Source organism: Erythrolamprus reginae, chromosome 1 (genome assembly GCF_031021105.1).
Source record: "Erythrolamprus reginae isolate rEryReg1 chromosome 1, rEryReg1.hap1, whole genome shotgun sequence".
Taxonomy (NCBI): Eukaryota; Metazoa; Chordata; class Lepidosauria; order Squamata; family Dipsadidae; genus Erythrolamprus; species Erythrolamprus reginae.
In genome coordinates this window covers 414,648,529-414,661,766 of record NC_091950.1, presented here as the reverse complement: position 1 = coordinate 414,661,766, position 13,238 = coordinate 414,648,529, and the positions used below count along the sequence as shown (strand labels likewise).

The window sequence follows — 13,238 nt, the reverse complement described above, 5'->3', positions numbered from 1 at the left end:
AGTAAGTGCCCTTTCCTTCAGCCCTTACCCTCTCCGATCGCTTTATTAGGGCAGCCTCTAATAAACCCACCCGGTCCCTTCCCTCCTTAAATCCGTGTCACTCGCGGCCGGGCAAAAAAGCCTTCCCACGTGCGCGTGTGCGATGCGCGCGTGCCCGCGTGCAACGAGTTGCATTTCAAACCCTCGGCCGCTAGGCTGGGAAAAAGGAAAAGGGGGGAAAAAAAGGGGAGGGGAGACCCAGTCAGCCCGGCCTTCTACACGTTCCGCTCCGGTGTGGTTGCAACGGGGCTCCGAGTGCTCCGCCGCCGCCTTCGCCTTAAATCCCGGCTCGGCTCCGGCACTGGCGGGGGAGCCTTTGGGACGGAGGACGGCGCGAGAGGACGGGGGCCAACTTGAGGTAAACTAACGTAGGTGAGGTGACTCGAAGGCGGGCGGGCGGGTTTCCTCCAGCCTGGCGTCTCTCCCCCAAGACCGGCCGTTCCATCCCCGCCGCCTTGCTGCTTCTTCCAGCCGAGCGGGGCCCTTTCCCGGGGGGGACAGGGCTGAAGCCCCCGCCGCTTGCCCGCCCCCTCGTTCGTCTTGCTGCGCACCGCCGACAGCCCACGCGGAGGCTCCGGCCTTTCCAGCCATTCCCTCACAACCTCGGGCCTCCCTCAGCCGGGCGGCGGAGAGGTGGGCTGGGACCGCTTCCACCCCACCCCGTCTCCGGACTTGGAAGGCGCCGGTTTTGAAGGAAACCCGGGTGGGCGAGCGCACCTGACGAGCCGGCGGGGGGGGGGGGCGGAGAGGAGGCTTTGCTGGATGTTAACAGAATCGCAGAGGGGACCTAGGAGGTCATCTAGTCCGTCCCCCCGCCTGCTGAAGCGCAACGGGGAAAGCGAAGCGAGGCGTGGCAGAGCGCGGCGTTTTGCGTGGTAGAGCGAGTGGGCGGATGGGGGGGAAGTTCCGAGATGTATATACTGTAATACAGTATATATTAATAATATACTGTATAATAATATTTAGAATAGAATAGAATTTTATTGGCCAAGTGTGATTGTACACACACGGAATTTGTCTTGGTGCAGATGCTCTCAGCATACATAAAAGAAAAATATACATTTGTCAAGAATCATGTGGTACAACACTTAATGATCGTCATAGGGGTCAAATAAGCAATGAAGAAACAATCAATATTAATAATTATATTAATATATCTATTATATACTTGTACTATATATTGTGTATCAAATATGTATTGTATATTTGAATTATTTGTATCATTCTTTTAAAGTAAATTAGATTTATTTTATATATTGCTGCATTTATAATATTGTACACCACCCTGAGTTGCTGTGAGAAGGGTGGCATAGAAATCTATTAATTAATTAATTAATTAATATTAATATATCTATTCTATATTATATTAATATATCTGTTAATATATGCCATTTCTTGGCATATATTAATATATGGAATTATTAATAATTCCATATGTTAATGGAATGTCATCTGTAGGAATTCTGTGGCCATTTGATTTCTTAATACAACTGCTCAAAAAAATAAATAAAGGGAAGACTCAAATAACACATCCTAGGTCTGAATGAATGAAATATTCTCATTGAATACTTTGTTCTGTACAAAGTTGATTGTGCACAACAGCCTGTGAAATTCATTGTCAATCAGTGTTGCTTCCTAAGTGGACAGTTTGATTTCACAGAAGTTTGATTTACTTGGAGTTATATTGTGTTGTTTAAGTGTTCCCTTTATTTTTTTTTGAGCAGTGTATTTTCACAGACTGACAGAGTTGGAAGGGACCATGCAGGTCATCTAATCCAACCCCTTGCCCAAACAGGAGACCATAGATCTGTCTCTACCTAGGATTGAACCTAGCTAGGATCGAAAGCGTCCATGGGAAAGGGACAGGGGCTTTCCCCCTCGTTGCAGCTAGGCCTGGACTTGAGACCGTAGTTGGGTCCCAATATTTCTTTCGCCAAGTGAGGCGGTTGTTAAGCAAACTTTGCCCCCTTTTGCCCCCTTTCTTCCTATGGGGGTTTGGTGGGTTGAGTTAGGAGCAGGGTTTTTTGTGAAGAACAATTGGATTTGGCTTGTTGGATGGTCGCAAAAGGGGATTGCAACGTTGCATCCGTCATAAATCTGAGTCAGTTGCCAAACATCTGAATTTTAATCCCGGGACCATGGGTGTGCTGTGGGGGTCATAAGTGCGAAAAAATGGTCATAAGGCACTTTTTCCAGTGCTGTTGTAACTTTGAACGGTCACTAAAGTAACAGTTGTAAGTTGAGGACTTACCTATAGTTCAATAGGAGGTGGAAGAAATCCAGCAGCGACTTTATACACTGCTCAAAAAAATAAAGGGAGCACTTAACACAATATAACTCCAAGTAAATAAAACTTCTGTGAAATCAAACTGTCCGCTTAGGAAGCAACACTGATGTTGTGGTTGGCTCTGGCCCAGCTCGTGCCCCAGGGAATGGGGAGGTGGATGCAGGGGAAAATTCAACATGTCACAGGCCTGTGTTATTGCCGACAGAATCAGTTCAGAGTTTATTTTCCTCTGACAAAGAAGAAGGTGGGAGTGACTCAGCAGAGGAGGGCTTGGCACACAGCCAAGGCAGTCAATCTTCCTTATCTTCTATAGCTTCAGATGATGACATTTTGGACCCACGCAAGCGCAGAATTATGCGTAGAAGAGACCAAGTAAGAACATATTACAAGAAATAAGGGAGGCCACCTGTGTTTGGGTGGGGCTCTAGTATTTAGGGCTGTTGCTATAAATAGCAGCATGTGGGTTTGGCCATTGTGGAAGAATATCTGTTGTAGTTTCCTCAGGAATCTTGTGTGTTGGACTTTGTTGCTTTTTCATACCTTTGAAACTAAAGCAGAGCAGTGTATGTGTGTGTCTCCCTTCATTGGAAGAAGAAGGGGTGTGAAGTTTCTTCACAGCTGCTGGCTAAGTACTTAATGACAGCTTAAGGGAAATCGTACAGACTACCTGGTTGTTTTGGGAAGAGTGCTCTTTGCAATACAAAAAGAGTGCTTAGTTTATTTTGACTTTTGTGATAAAGAACATTGTTTTGAATTTTCAAACGTGTGTGTGTGTGTCTGAAATTTGTATCCTTGAATTTTCAGGATGCTCTTATCAGAGAGCCTGTCAGAACAACTGATTGACAATCAATTTCACATGTTGTCAGCACATTCAACTTTGTACAATGATTCAATGAGAATATTTCATTCATTCAGATCTAGGATGTGTTATTTGAGTGTTCTCTTTATTTTTTTGAGCAGTACTGTATATACTTCTTTTGCTCCATCCCGCCTCATCCCCTGTTTTAACATGTGAGTGTTACCTAATCTATACAACACCCCTTCAAAGTAGGCCTATAGGATTGTTCCTAGATCACCGAAGGCTCAGTTGAAGGCAGTAAATAATAGTTCAAATACTTCTTAATCAGATGGCAACGTTTGTTTATTTTTATTTATTTACAGAATTTAAATAGCTGCCCAATCTGATCTTGTGACTGTTCACGGAACAAGAGAAAGAATTAGAATAGAGTGGAATGGAATAAAATAGAATTTTATTGGCCACGTGTGGTTGGACACACAAGGAATTTGTCTTGGTGCGTATGCTTTCAGTGTACATCAAAGAAAAGATATGTTCGTCAAGAATCATAAGGTACAACATTTAATGATAGTCCAGCTAAAAATAAACAATCAAATCATGTTAGAAACCAGTCAATATAAATTGTAAGGATACAAGCAACATAGTCATGCAGTCATTTGTGGGAGGAGATGGGTGATGGGAATGATGAAAAGATTAATAGTAGTGTAGTGCAGACTTAGTGAATAGTTTGACAGTGTGGAGGGGATTATTTGTTTAGCAGAGTGATGGCGTTCTGGAAAATATTGTTCTTGTGTCTAGTTTTTCTGGTGTGCAGTGCTCTATAGAATGTTACAGGTAGTCCTCAACTTACAACAAGTAGAATCTGTGGGTAAGTGAGTTGGCTGTAAAGTGAGTCACACTCGATTACAGAATGTTTTTTTACCACAGTTGTTAAATGACTGGCATGGTCATTAAGCAAATCCACCTTCTCCCATTGACTTTACTTGACGGAAACCAGTTGGGAGATCATGTAGCGATCATGTTATTCCCCAGAACACCATAACTATCATAAATACATGGGGTTGCCCAGTGCCCTAATTTTGATCATGTGACTTACAGGAACTCTGTAAGTCACATGAATCCCAGCGACTGGTTAGGTCCCACAGAGTTGGCCTTCTCCGGGTCCCGTCGACGAAACAATGTCGTCTGGCGGGACCCAGGGGAAGAGCCTTCTCTGTGGCGGCCCCGACCCTCTGGAATCAACTCCCCCTGGAGATTAGGATTGCCCCACCCTCCTTGCATTTCGTAAACGGCTCCTCCATGGGCCGTTTCTGTTTTATGTGAGGTTTATCTGAGATGTATGATTGTTTTTATACTAAGGGTTTTAAATTGCTTTTTATTGTTGGGTTTGTACCGTGTTTTGTGTTGTGAGCCGCTCCGAGTCTCTGGAGAGGGGCGGCATACAAATCTAATAAATAATAATAATAATGTTCTGTCTGGGTCACTCCAGAAGCCAATACCAACCCAAAAAGAGAAGCCAGACACACTGGTAAAAGGCAAAGGCAGTTTTATAAAATCCAAGAAAAACACAGGTAACAGAAAATGTCCTTACAAACAGGAAAATGCTGTATCTTCAGATATATCCACGAAGGCAAAAGTCCATGCAGCAATACCAAACCAAAGCTGTAGATAGCAGACCTACACCTCCCACGGATCTTCCAAAGCTGCTGGGCCACAAGCCAGGAACAGAGACACCGAGAAACAAGACAGGATAACGCCACGCCAAGCTGATAACACTCCACATGGCTTAAAGGGCTTGCCTGCCTTTTAAACCCTGCTGATGAGGACCACACCCAAACCCAGCTGTTTCTATTTCAATGGTGAAAATATCTCTTTAACTGCTCCTTTCGTTGCTCTGAACGTCGCTGTCTCATGTCAATCACAGCTTGCGCGTCATCACCTAATGACTCCAAGCTACTGGCTGGGGAGAGCCCCCCCCCCCGGGGTTCTCATGCTGTTCTCCTTCATCCCATTCCTGATTTTCCTCTCCCCCGTCCGACTGTTCAGCCCCCTCCTCTGCGCTGTCATCCTCCTCCGGGCATGGAGCCAACAGAGACACAGCTGGTCCCTGAGCAGCCTCAGGCTGAATCACAACAAATAATAATAATAATAATAATAATAATAATAATAATAATAATAATAATAAAAAATAAAAATAAAAAAACTCATGATTGTTTACCCGGAGGACTGATTCTAACTCACTTTTTAAAAAATGCTGTCTTAAATGGTTATAAATTGAAAACTACCTGTACGACAAAGCTGAAGGCTCTGAAAAGCAGAATCCCATCAAACCATGCAGGTGAGATTCTGCCAAGATCTCGGCCCCTGTGCTTGAAAAAGGAGCCAAGCTTTCTAAAAAGCCTAATGCGGTTGAGATCTCCGATTTGTCAATTGAGTGCTTGGCAAGTTTGGGTTTTGTTTCTTGGCAACGATCTGTCACCTTCATGGCTGTATAACCTTTGGTAGCCCTGTGCCGAGATCCACATTCAAAGGTGATTCAGTGTTTGTGGATGTCCGTCAGGGTCAAAATTCAGCAGGTTCTGACAGAGAACCAGTAGTGGAAATTTTGAGAGTACAGTGTTCCCTTGATTTTCGCAGGGGATGCGTTCCGAGACCGCCCGCGAAAGTTGAATTTCCGCGAAGTAGAGATGCGGAAGTAAATACACCATTTTTGGCTATGGACAGTATCACAAACCTTCCCTTAACACTTTAAACCCCTAAATTACCATTTCCCATTCCCTTAACAACCATTTACTCACCATTATTACTGGTACTCACCATTGAATAAGACACTTAGTGATCCTGATATTTATAAACATAATTATTTATTAACAATAATTATTTTTTTTGTTATTTATTTGCAAAAATTATTAGTTTGGCGATGACATATGACATCATTGGGTGGGAAAAACCGTGGTAAAGGAAAAAAACCGCGAAGTATTTTTTAATTAATATTTTTTGAAAAACCGTGGTATAGGCTATTCGCAAAGTTCGAACCCGCGAAAATCGAGGGAACACTGTAGTTCAAATACCCCTTCTGGCTGGCCTCGGAATAGGGTGGGAATGGAAGATTTGCAATATCCTTTCCCTGTCACGCCCACCACCCACAGAACTGGTAGGGGAAAAATTGAATTTCACCTCTGGTGTCCATGTAACATCTTCTGTTCTGTTTGCGAGCTCATGCAGAAAAACATGTGTTGGAGTGACGTGGAAAGCCAACAGGTGTGTGTATATTCATGTCCATACCTGTTCCAAATTGACTTTTCTCCTTCAAACTGGATCTCCACCCAGGACTAGTAACATTAAGCCAGGGATCTTTTCAATCCCATTGGCTTGCCTGATCTGTTTGCCTTCCCTTCCAAATCCTTCAACGTCCCCAATCCCCAGTTGCTTTTTTAAGTTCAAAACTTATCAGGAAAGACTTAATGAACTCCATCTGTATAGTCTGGAGGACAGAAGGGAAAGGGGGGGACACAATCGAAACATTTAAATATGTTAAAGGGGTAAATAAGGTCCCGGAGGGAATTGTTTTTAATAGGAAAGTGAACACAAGAACAAGGGGGCACAATCTGAGGTTAGTTGGGGGAAAGATTAGAAGCAATGTGAGAAAATATTATTTTACTGAAAGAGTAGTAGATGCTTGGAACAAACGCCCAGCAGACGTGGTAGGTAAATCCATATTAATTGAATTTAAACATGCCTGGGATAAACATATATCCATCTTAAGATATAATACAGGAAATAGTATAAGGGCAGACTAGATGGACCATGAGGTCATTTTCTGTCCTCAATCTTCTATGTTTCTATGTTTCTAAGTTCAGAATCCACTTGTAGCACATGCCCAAAGTATATGAGCTTCTGCTGCTGACGGTTGCCTTAGGGTGCAGCTACCAGCCACCACCCCTCCCCAGAACTCCTTGACTTATAAGCAGTGGTGGGCTACGAGCCGGAACACTAAAATTATTTATTCATTTTATTTATTGTGCTCGCCGCTGCAGCTTGTAAGTTCTTGCGGGACCAGCGCATAAGAACATAAGAAGAGCCATGCTGAATCGGGCCAAAGCCCATTGAGTCCAGCATTTTAATCCCACCCCCTTTTCTAATCAGTAGCATCTGAGTATGGTGTGATTGTGTAGCACAGATAGTTTTTTAGTAATATGGGTTTTAATTTAGTTTCAATATTAGATTTGTACTGTATTGTATTTTTTACTGTTGTGAACCTCCCCGAGTCCTCGCAGAGGGGCGGCATACAAATCTAATTATTATTATTATTATTATTATTATTAATAATAATAATAATAATAATAATTATTATTATTATTATTTGTCACACAGTGGCCACCCAATTGTCCATGGGGATCTTGAGCAGAAAGAGAAGGCAAGACCCTCCCTTTCCCCTGACCCCCAACAAACAGTATGCAAGGGAATCCTTCCTGTCTTAACCAACATAGAGGCGGCACTTGGACATCCATTTCAATAACCACCGATACACTTGGCATCCATGAATCTGTCTAATCCTGCCTTGAAGCTATCAAGGCTGACAACTGTCACGACCTCTTCTGGAAGTGAATTCCATAAACCAACGACCCTCTGGGTGAAGAAATATTTCCCTTGATTTGTCCTCACTTTCTTACCTATGAGCTTTAGGGAGGGGCCCCTTGTCCTAGTATTGTGTGATATAGAGCAGTGATTTTCAACCTTTTTTGAGCCGCGGCACATTTTTTACATTTATGAAACCCTGGGGCACATTGAGTGGTGGTGGTGGGGCACTAAAAAAAGTTTGGACAAAAAAACTCTCTCTCTCTCTCTTCCTCCCTTTCACTATTTCTTTCTCCCTCCCTCTTTCTCTCCCTTCCTCTTTCTTTCTCTCTCCTTCCTCTTTCTTTCTCTCTCTCTCCATCCCTCTTTCTTTCTCTTCCTTCTTTCCTCTCTTTTTTGCTCTCTTTCTCTCCCTCCCTACCTCCCTCTGTCTTTCTCTCTCTCTCTTGCTTTCTCTCTCTCTCTTTCTCTCTCTCTCTTTCTCTCTTTTTTTCTCTTGTTCTCTCTCTCTCTCTCTTTCTTTCTCTCTCTCTCGCTCTTTCTTTCTCTCTTTCTTTCTCTCTCTCTTGCTTTCTTTCTCTCTGAGCTTCGCGGCACACCTGACCATGTCTCGCGGCACAATAGTGTGCCACGGCACACTGGTTGAAAAACACTGATATAGAGAAAAGAATTTTTCTCTATCCACCTTTTCTATCCCATGCATGATTTTATACACTTCTGTCAAGTCACCCCTTCAACGCTGTCTTTCAAGACTGAAGAGACCAAGGTGTTGCAATCTGGTTTCCTAAGGGAGGGGCTCCATTTCCTTGATTTCGAAGTGTTTCCTTGAAGCGCGATTTTGCTTCCGTACCTGTGGAGGTACCAAAATCACACATGGAGCCACAGGTGCGCCCTTGTTTCGGCATGCACGGAAGCAAAAAAACCTTGCTGAAACGGACGCACCTGTGGCTCCGTGTGCGATTTTGCTACCCTCATAGGTACGGAAGCAAAATTGCGCTGGCCCCGCAAGAACTTATGAGCCACGGCGGCGAGCACAATTTAGTATTCTGGCTCGAAGCCCACCACTGCTTTACAAGCTGCTCTGAATCTCCGGAGAGGGGCGGCATACAAATCTAATAAATAATAATAATAACAATAATAATCCCTTTAGCCACTTCTAAAATGAAAATAACTTTATGCTATGTATAAAAAAATCCTATTGTGTTGCATTTATGAAATCAATGATCTGCTATGGAGAAAACAACTTTTTATTTCTGCGTGCAACAAAAACATTTTGAACTTCGTGAAAAAAGGTGGGTCAAAAAGCTCAATCGTGCCGGTGGGCGGTGGGTCTCACAGATTGGCGGTTGTGACGCATATTTTGAGCGACAGGGAGCCGCAGCAGAGGGATGAAAGAGCCACATGGGGCTCCAGAGCTGCGGGTTGCAGACCCTTGTTATAGATCAACGGATCTTTAATTCACCTTCAAAAACTGCAATATAAATTGGAATAAAAATACTATTTCAGGAAAAAATGAATTCAGTGAGAAATTGAAATTTAATTTAGGGGTTTACACATGCAATGTATCATCATCATCATCATCATCATCATCATCATCATTATTAATTAGATTTGTATGCCACCCCTCTCTGGCTCACAGAGTAGATGCAGACATAAATATATAGCACAAATCTAATAATTTAAAAAACAACTAAAAACCCTAATGCCATACACAATCATACAGTCCAGTCACGCCATACATTACATTTATTTGGTCAGAGGGGCAAGGTCTAAAGCAAAGAGAGAGAGAGAGGGAGAGGACATTAGTGGTGTAGTTAGACACTATGTTGTTGTTTTTTTACTTGTAAAGGATGCCTCACTTCAATTAATTAAATAAAAATCTAATTACTGAAGGTGCAACTCTAAATCTATGCTTAATCTGTTAATTAACATGGCATGACTTTATCCAAGAATAAAAGGTTGACTAGTTCTTTGAATAACAACTTAACCTCATAATATACCTTCCCTTTGATGTCAGCTATTTTTCTATCCTTTTTCTAGCTGATTGTGCACAGCTGTTTTTACTGTGTACATCTTAAGTCAATTTTAATGACAGAAAGCAGAAAACAAATGTATAAATAATTAATACGAGGGGGAGGAGAATCTCATCAGGTTTTAACGATTTATTCTAGGAATACACTTTTATTGAAACCCTAAATTATATTGCCAAACGTCTGCATGTTTAAGAGAGTACGTTGCAATTTAAAAACCTTTCCAAATAATCATTGTCTTGCAGGACAATAATTAAAGGGGTGCACTTGTTTTATTTTCTTATTTTTTTTAATAATGGGATTTTTGCAGGCTAGTTAATAGTGCTAACTGATTTATAGAATAGAATAGAATAGAATTTTTATTGGCCAAGTGTGATTGGACACACAAGGAATTTGTCTTGGTGCATATGCTCTCAGCGTACATAAAATAAAATATACATTTGTCAAGAATCATATGGTACGACACTTAATGATTGTCATAGGGGTCAAATAAGCAATGAAGAAGCAATATTAATAAAAATCTTAGGATATAAGCAACAAGTTTAGTCATACAGTCAACATGGGAGGAAATGGGTGATAGGAATGATGAGAAAAACTAGTAGAATAGAAGTGCAGATTTAGTAGAAAGTCTGACAGTGTTGAGGGAATTATTTGTTTAGTAGAGTGATGCCGTTCGGAAAAAAACTGTTCTTGTGTCTAGTTATGAACTCTAAACTGAAACTCCGTGAATGTTCTTTGGAATTGCAACCCCATAAATATAGGTAGTCCTCAACTTTCGACCACAATTGAGCCCAACTGAGCTAAGCAAGGCAGTTGTTAAGTCAAATTTGCATCATTTTTTATGACCTTTCTTGCCACAATTGTTAACTGAATCATTGCGGTTATTAAGTTAGCAATATGGTTGTTAAGTGAATCTGGCTTCCCTGTTAATTTTGCTTGCTAGGTCATAAAAGGTGGTCACATGACCTTGGGACACTGCAATTGTCATAAATACATGCTGGTTTCCAAATGCCTGAATTTTGATCACATGACATGGAGATGACACAAAGGTCATAAAGTGTGAAAAAACAGTCACTTTTTTTTAATGCATTGTAACTTCAAATAGTCCTGAAATGAATACAGTAGTTGTATGCAGTGAAGGGCTGCAAAAAATATTACTACCACACTGTGGGTGTGGCTTATTGTGTGGGCGTGGCTTGCTGGTCATGTGACCGGGTAGGAGTGACTTGCTGGCCATGTGACCAGGTGGGTGTGGCTTGACAATCATGTGATTGGTGGTAGCTTAAAAGTCATGTGTCTGGATGGGAGTGGCTTACCGACCAAGATAAGTTTTCAAATAGGTGCTTGGACTCTTTTTCTGTTGATGAAGTCACATTATTTGAATAGCCACAAAAAGGACAAATGATAAACAGCATTATTTGTTGAGGAGCTCAGTAACATTTTGAGGCTTTGTACTGAACCCACAGGTTCAGCATGATAACAGATTAGGCAAGTAGCTCGATTTTTAAAAATTGCTATCAAAGTTCAGTTCTAGAAAATGATTAATATGATTAAAACATTTATGGGTAAAAACATACTATTTAATTATTTCCTATTTTAAAAGTAATTAAGGATGATACTAAGGTACTAGAGAAGGACAATATGAGGTTTTGTACTGAACCCACAGGTTCAGTATGATAACAGATTAGGCAAGTAGCTCGATTTTCTTCCATTGTTATCAAAGTTCAGTTCTAGAAAATGATCAATGTGATTAAAACATTTATGGGTAAAAACATACTATTTAATTATTTCCTATTTTAAAAGTAATTAAGGATCATACTAAGGGACTAGAGAAGGACAATAAAAAACCTGTTAAGTATTCAATAAATAGTACATAAATTTACTACCCCCACTGCTTCTCTCCCCCCCCCCCCCGTGGGGGCAGCAGCCCATTATTGGTTGTACTGTACTTGCAGATTTGTTTTTGAGTCAACATACACAGGACTGATTTGTAACAGCAAACCGGAGAGGGGCGGCATACAAATCCAATAAATAAATAAAATAAATAAATCTGGCCCAGGAATGCCAGTGTGTGTCTGTCTGGAGGGAAAATTCAGTGTCAAAACCAGGTATGAATTTCCTCTCGGATGTAGCTGGGTTTCCTGCTATGTCAGGATGAATTTCGGGTTACAAATTCTACTTCTAACCTGAAACAATGCAACATATTTTGCATTGTTAACATTCATCTCTCTATCAATTGACCGTCTAGGTCTCCAGACATTTCCAGGTTAGGATTCCATACATTTCCTGTTGGATCTGGGGTTTTAGCTCAAGGTTGCTGACCTTTGGCAAATGTTTGCATAACAGACTTCCAACACGAAAACTGAGTCCAAAACTTCTGTTTTTAAGCAAGGCTGTTCTTACGTGAGTTTTGCCCTGTTTGACAACCTTTTTTTGCCACGGAGAAGTTCTGTATTATTGCCAAGGTGGTATTCAATTATCTTCCCTATTTAATGGATGTGATTGAGAAATTGGGAATTTTTTCTTCCCCCCCTTTTTTTAATTAGAAGGCAACTATTATAAAAGTAGGGTTAAGAAATACAGTGGTACCTCGTCTTACGAACGCCTCTTCTAATGAACTTTTCGAGATACGAACCCAATGTTTAAGATTTTTTTGCCTTTTCTTCCAAACTATTTTCACCTTACGAACCCAAGCTGCCGCCACTGGGATGCCCCACCTCCAGACTTCCGTTGCCAGCCAAAGCGCCTGATCTTGCACTGCTGGGATTCCCCTGAGGCTCCCCTCGCTGGGAAACCCCACCTCCGAACTTCCGTTGCCAGCCGAAGCGCCCATTCTTGCGCTGCTGGGATTTTCCTGAGGCTCCCCTCGCTGGGATTCCTTTCATTTTTGCTGGTGCTGCTTTGAATCCCAGCGAGGGGAGCCTCAGGGAAATCCCAGTAGTGCAAGAACGGGCGCTTCGGCTGGCAACGGAAATCTGGAGGCGGGGATTCCCAGCGTTGCAAGGCAAAACGTGTGAGTTTTGGGATTGCATGCATTATTCGCTTTTACATTGATTCCTGTGGGAAACATTGTTTCATCTTACGAACTTTTCTACTTATGAACCTCGTCATGGAATGAATTAAGTTCGTAAGACGAGGTACCACTGTATACATGAAATTGATATTAAGGATATATGGAGAAGATTGAAGCACTGTGTCCTAAATGATTAGATGTGATTAGAATAGAAGCTGCCTAAAAAGAAATTTGAGTAACTATTTTTGTCTAGATGTCAAATGTAAAGGAGGCAGCATTGGATGGATTATGAATATCAAATTTAAAAAAATGATTTATTGTGATGTAATTCAAGATTGATGGTATGTTATTTTGCATATGTGATTTTAGTGAAAAAATAAACGATTTTTTGCCAAAAGAAAAAATTATCTTCCCTACCGGCTTGTAAAGGTGAGCACGCATTTATGCGGCTTCAAATATGCTCATTGGATGGTCACTATTTGGTTTGCCCTAACA

At 41.6% G+C, this 13,238-nt stretch overlaps 1 protein-coding gene across 2 annotated transcripts in view; it reads left to right on the top strand.

The window, feature by feature from the left end:
• The first annotated feature begins 215 nt into the window (after positions 1–215).
• CUEDC1 (CUE domain containing 1) overlaps positions 216–13,238 on the top strand; it is a 102,651-nt gene continuing 89,628 nt past the window's right edge. Inside the window, exons 1-2 of one of the 2 annotated variants that reach the window (XM_070735269.1) lie at positions 216–397; positions 3,488–3,674. The gene's annotated coding sequence lies outside the window, so the exon portion shown is untranslated. The remainder of the gene's footprint in view (positions 398–3,487; positions 3,675–13,238) is intronic. The other variant, XM_070735268.1, reaches the window with a different exon arrangement.